This window comes from Martes martes, assembly GCF_963455335.1.
Source record: "Martes martes genome assembly, chromosome: 7".
Taxonomy (NCBI): domain Eukaryota; kingdom Metazoa; phylum Chordata; class Mammalia; order Carnivora; family Mustelidae; genus Martes; species Martes martes.
The window spans coordinates 43,970,718-43,977,393 of NC_137894.1; the positions used below are offsets into that span (position 1 = coordinate 43,970,718).

Sequence of the window (6,676 nt, forward strand, 5' to 3'; positions counted from 1 at the left end):
GGAAAGGCGTCACGGTCAAGTGCTGGGTGAGCAAGGGGGAAGTGCCAGGAATTTAAAAGAGTTGGTTGCAGAGCTACCTGGAGACAGGCAAAGACAAACGGGATCACAGGAAGAGTCAGGTGCCAGTCTCCCCGGCCAGGCTGTGGGCCTGTGTGAAGGCATCTGTCGAGAGCCTGCCTGTGCCCGGCATTGTGCAAGGTGATGAGGCTGCTCCTTTTTTTTTCTTTTTTAAATAGATCATCAACAAACTCATAGTTTAGGAGCAGTACAAGCGACCAACTAAACCCAGACAGAGAAATATTAATTTTAATATAGTACCTTGTAGTTTAGAGATCCTGTTCACATACACACACACAATGTCCAGCTACCCTCATAGGGATACTACCACGGGGGAGAGAAGAAGGGCTCTGTGCTAAGCCTTCTGTCCTTCCACACCCGATGTCTCATGGACCCTTGGCAAACCCCTCAGGGCACACAGAGGAGGGGGTGGGTGAGACTTCCTGCTAGCATAGCTGTAGAGCTAGGCTTGGAAGGAGAAGTAGGAGTTCTCTAAGCAGAAAAGAAGAAAAGGAGGTTCCTGCAGGTGGAGGGAACACTGCCATTTCTTAGGTTGTGATTTCAGTATTGTAGGCCCTGACGCCCTAGCTGAAGGGAGAGAGGCCGCAGACAGTCCCTTGGTCTCTTCTGTTCCCATCTGAAAAGCTCTATCTTTTTTTTTTTTTTTAAACATCTGTTCCTGTAATAGCTCCCTCCAGAAGAGCCAGGGTGTCTAATGTGTAGGCAAACAGACATCTCAGGGGCCGGTGGGTGTGCTTTCAGCTGACAAGGGCCAGCTTGGGGATAGAAGTTAAGAAGATCTATTATTTTCTCTCTCTGCCATCCATTTTTACTCAGTGACTCTTCCTCGAGTCCATCATGAGGTGGTCATGACAGACCAGGGACAAATGGGGAGGAGCCGTAAACCGTGGGTGTCATCTGTCCTTGTTGAGTCAGTGAAAGAAAATGTTAGCCTGGAATCAATGAGAAATCGAGCAGGAAGCCAGAAGGAAAGGAGATTTAAATGTGTCTCTGAACCAGTGGCGAGTGGGAAAGCAAGTCCTGGATTGGAATTTAGCAGAATGGCTTTCCCTTAGTGGCTGGGGAGCCACGGGCTGGGAGAACACGAGAAAGGACTCTCAAAAGGAAACAGACACATTAGTTGGGTTGGGGGAGGAGGGAAGATAAACTTCAGGTGGCCTGAGTGGTCTCCCAGCCCAGCTAGCTCCAAGAGGAAAAACCATTCCTCCACCTCAAACAGATGTGGCCGTCCCTCTGGGGTCCTCGGTGGTGGGGCCAGGCTCAGTGCTGCCCAAGGAAACCTTCTGTGCAGCACCCACACGGAGACTGTCTCTCCAATGGGCCCTGGACGAGCAGGTGAAAAAGCTGGGCCTCCCGCTTCCAAACAGCACCTGGATGAGGCTGTGGCCCGGAGCCAGATGGCATGACTCAGGCGAGGGAAGCCCCAGGAGAGTCACTGGGAACCAGTTATGTAGGCTTTCATGCCATCAACGAGCGCTCACTTGTCCCTTCTCACCACCACCCCCTTCCTCAGCACCAGGAGGAGGGAGGATTGAAATGGTCTGCTGCACGGTGACTGAGATTTTTGATAACCAGTTAGAACTACAAGCCTATTAAAACCTTACAGGGACCTAAGTACGTTGCTGGCTGTGAGCCTATGGAGGGACCCAGGCCAGGAAGGGTTAATGCAATTATGGCACTAAAGTTAGTTTCACGTTTGCGCACATAAGGGTGACTATAAACACAAATCCACCAGACTCCCTTAATCGCCGCCCCCCCCAACACTGGGGGGTATTTTGTTTTGTTTTGTTTTAATTGAGGTCAAATTCACATAACATAGAATTAACTACCATAACATGTATGATTCTGCCGCATTAGTATGGTGGCAATGTTGTGCAACCCCCACCTTTAGCAAATTTCCTAAGCATTTTCATCACCCCTTGGGATTGTTTTTATGCCCTTTGTATGGATGAGATATAAAGGCTCAGGAAAGAAAAGTGACTTATTGAAGTTCATCAGTGCCAACTTGAACCCAGATGCTCTTGCTCCCTTGGAAGGAAGGGACATTTATCTTCAGACTTTGGAAACAGCCTCTGAGCTAACTTCCCACCCTCTTGTCTCCCCTCCCTCCAGTTGTCTTACACAATTAGTAGATTCATTCCTTACAACAAGGTTCTGACAACATATTTCCCCTCCTTGGCCTCCCAAAGAGTCCCCTTGGCATCAAAATAATGTCTGAGCCCCTTTACCGCTTTAAAATTTATGTTGATGGAATCACCCAGCAACTCATAAATGCTCACGCATTCTTGGCAGCAACACTGGGACAGGAGGCTGGTCCCAGCACAGCCCCTTCCTTTATCCTCTCCGTCAGCTGCCAGCCAGCCTGCATTTGCTGTTTAGATTTCTTAGTTTCGGACACCAGTGCTGGCTCTGAAAACAGTAAGAAACGCATGGCAAGTTCTCTGAGTTTTGCCATCAGAGACCCCTTCCCTTGACTCGAGAAGAAGAACAGGAACCTCCTATCCCTCTACTTTGGTTGGCTACGTTATTTTAAGTCAAATAATAGGTGCCAGGTAGACATCACGTACGTTGATGGCAATGTGTTAGTTGAAAAGATGTTCATGGTGTATTGTGAGATGCCAAAATGTAAAATCCTATATATAATATAATTGTTTCCAAAAATATGTATCTATGGAAAGAGAGAGAGCACATATATGTCTCAAACTCATGCATATATTTGCATAAGAAAAAAGCCTGAAAAGATATACTCCAAAATGTTAATGAATGCTTCTCTCTGGCTGGTGTAATATGGAGTGATTTTAATTTTTTCTTTTTGCTTATTTTCATATTTACTAGGTTTTTTCGTATAAAAACTCGACCTGCATCAGAAAAAGATTACTGAAGGGGGAAAGCAGTCCTGTAATACATTGGCTACCCACCCCAATGTGGCTTATATCACAACTAATTCATAAATGCATCTGCTTTCCCCTCACCTGGGGGACATGGATCTCATCTCATTCATTTTGTCTTCTCCATGACAACTCCATGACATGCTCAAGAATTAATTAGCTAGCTAATGACTGGACTCGGGCTCTCCTCTTTCTAACCCGGGCTCTCCTCTTTCTAACCCCGCCTGAGTGACAGGGCTGGTGTTAAGTCTCTGATCAAAGCCCCTGGGGCAGGCCTCCAGGAGGTAAAGCTGCTGACACTTTCCAGTCCTGGGTACCTGAAGTTTCCTGCAGGCAGTGGTGCCAATGAGCAAAAGGGGGAGAGGGGCAACCACAGACATACACAACCACCTGCTCTGTGTCCTATGTTCACCAGCCCAACGTCGGAGGGAGAAACAGCAAGTCTGTAGGACGTGGGAAACAAAGACAGAAGAAAAATAATAAATTTCCTTTCTACTTACAACCCATTGACAAGTCCTTGGAACAGGCAGAATGATCTTCCTCCAAGAGCTCAGCTGCCTGGATGTCGACACTTTGCTAAGGGCGAAAGGCAATCTTAGCTTAACATTATCCCGACTCCTCAGGAAACTGCAAGTCTACTTTAAACATATAGAAATTCCTTTGGAAATTTCCTTTGTCTTTACCCGCCGCCCCCCTGCAAGATATATGTTAGCACTCATCCCCCAAGTATATGGCCCACTGATACTCATCTGAAGGGTCTCATGACTGAGATTTTACTAGACAGTAATAAATGACCTTTTCTTAATGATAGCTAGCCCCCTCAGTGTCCTAGAAACCTTCTTTCCAGAATAACCTTGGAGGCCTGTGCTGTCCCAAACCTCCCCCCGCAACTTGAAAGTATATACTCAGTCACCTGCCCCAACCCCAGCGCAGATCTTTCTGTCCACGGGTCCTGTCCCGTGCTTTAATTAAACCGCCTTTTTGCACCCAAGACATCTCAAGAATTCTTTCTTGACCACCGGCACTGAACCCCCATGTTCCACATCATGTAGACCCAGCAGCTCTCTTGTGCTGCGTGGGTTTCTTCTCAGCGTGCTTTCACTGCTGCAAGGCGGAGGTCTCATTGTCAGGGCAACCAGCAGGGGACTATGGACACAGCAGCCTCCACCTCCACCTGAACTCTATTTTCTTAAACTCCCACTGGGTCCCGAGCTCACTTCTCATCTGTGGTTGCAAGAACGTCAACATTCCTTGGTTCTGCCAGGGGGTTTTCTTCCTCTTGTTTTGTCTCTCTTTAGAAGGTCTGGCTGACATGTAGAGTTTCTCCGGCAACTAACCAGCTTAACTTCTTTTTACCAGCTAACCTGGATGCTTTCACTCCTCCCCTGCCATCTTGGGATCAGTATTGCTCACTCAAAATAGATGAACACATACTTTCAGTATATTAAAAACTAACCGGGATGTTAGAATGGGAAATTTGGAAATTTCCGGTGGCGGGAGTGCTGGAGAGGAGAGTTTTAATGGTTTGATTTTGCATTTTGTCCCCTTGGTTCTCCTTCTCTGCTCCACAGTAGTGCAAACACACATGTTTCTAACCTATACTGGAGGAGCAGTTCTCTGTGGTACAGCCATTTTAGGGAAACCATGACTTCTCCCTCTCCCAGGTAACATCAGAGGTCTCAGCATGATGGGCAGAGAACTAGTCTCCTCGGTCATAATGAAACTCATGTGGCCTGCAGTTCCCTCTCATGCCATCTCTTGTCCAGCTAAAATATCTGTGCAGTAGACTCTATTTCTGGAATTATGTCCCCAACGAAATTGTTTTCTGGAGAGCTGAGCTTCAACACACTAACCTTGCCTGCCACCTGGCACTTAATTGTTGAAAGAAACCAACCCTAATTAAATAAAATCAAACCATATTGAACAGGGAGACCAAAACCCAGCCTTCCAAATAAGGGCCGCTGGCCCCTTAAATGCAGCCCTGCTGAAGCCACAGTGTCTAAGAGGCTGCAGGCCCAGCACGAGGGCCCATTCTGGTAATTTGGGAGGTTTCTCTTCTTACTTAGCTCATTGCTCTGTGGTTCCACTCTGGTTTCTCAGTCACTGCCTGTGGTCAACGATGGGCTTTGAATCAAGTCAGGAGTGTGAGCCTCGGAGAGAATCTGGGTATGAGCTCAGCGAGGGTGTGAAAGAGCATAAACAGGGGAGGGAGAGGGGGGAGGAAGGGAAGCTCCACCTCCCCTCTCCGTGAGGGAACAATGTAACTCAGAAACGGGAGAGGATTAGTGATATGAAATGGTCCCTCCCTCTCTGGATAAGTCCCAAACACCAAGGTGGCCAAGAACAGCCAAGCCCCGAGAGGTCTAATCCGGGCAACTTCAGGGCGCAGCCTGACCCAGCCGCCAGGGCTGGAAGGGAAGAAAGTCAACCACTGTGCTGGGTGATACAATTAGTTTCTGTGACAAATCTGGGACGTAGACATTTTTGTCATTTTACAGAAGGGGAATCTGGCCCAGAAGGTTTAGGCAGTATAATGGACAGGATATCACCTTTAGAGGGGGCGTCTGGGTTCTGATATCACAGGCTTTGGGTGACTACGTACCCTCCCTGATCCTCCAACTTCTCATCTGTGAATGGGAGGTATTCATGCCCACCTCACAGCTGTCGTGAACATTAAATCCAAGCAAAGACAATGATGTACAGAAAACCAGACACTGACACGTAGGAAGGTTTTCACTGAATGTGGCTTCTCTTGCTCCTTGCCCAAAGTCAAGCAGGCCACCGGGTCACAAATTCAGGTCACCCATCCCAGTAGGGGTATGGTGTGGGCCTCACTTTTGGAGAGGATCCCCATACCTCCTTGGGTCTCCCTGTGCACACCCAGGAACCGGCAGTGGGAAGGATGCCCCCACACCTGTGGAGGAGAGAGGGAGGGGGTTCTCCATGCTCCCAGGCAGCTCCCCGCCCACCCACTCACGTCTCTCCCCCACCCATCTTCACTGCTTCCAGGAGACATCCCTTAGTGTCTGAAGAAGAACCAGTTCTGTCCTATGAGCTCGCTGTAGCCCCAACTCAGACCTCAACCCCCTGACCAGTCTGGCTGCTTCAGCCTCTGTGTTAATACAGTTTTTCCCCTTCAGCCCCCCTCCCCCCACTCAGAACCCACCATCTTTTCCATGGAGGCACAATGTTTGTGGTCTCCTCTGGGAATCCTTCCATCAAACTGTCAGCTGCAAATAACTCTGCCTAGTCCTGCTCACTTACTCTTTTTTTTTTTTAAGATTTTATTTATTTGACAGAGATCACAAGTAGGCAGAGAGGCAGGCAGAGAGAGAGAGAGAGAGAGAAGTAGACTCCCTGCTGAGCAGAGAGCCCAATACGGGGCTCGATCCCAGGACCCTGAGATCATGACCTGAGCTGAAGGCAGAGGCTTAACCCACTGAGCCACCCAAGCGCCCCCTGCTCACTTACTCTTGATCCTCCTATAGCATTTGTCGCCTCTTGCTCTGCAACCCAGGAGTTAGCCTGAGATTCATCCAGAGGACTTGAACTCCACTCCCCAGGAAGGAAGACTCCCTTTCTGTCCTGCCTTCTCCCCCAGGTTGGCTCTGCCACTTGGGGAGAGGTCAGCAGGGGACCTTCCAGTTTACATCTGACCGGCTGGACGAGGTGAGAAAGGAGGAGGAAACCATTTGGTGTCCACTTGCTCT

General features: G+C 48.7%; 1 long non-coding RNA gene across 1 annotated transcript; it reads right to left on the reverse strand.

Moving 5' to 3' along the window:
- Positions 1 to 5,694: 5,694 nt before the first annotated feature.
- LOC308346084 lies at positions 5,695 to 6,676 on the reverse strand. Its single transcript, XR_013967138.1, has 2 exons — positions 6,438 to 6,676; positions 5,695 to 5,880 (listed from the first exon to the last, which is right to left on the reverse strand). It is a non-coding gene; the product is annotated as an uncharacterized lncRNA (long non-coding RNA).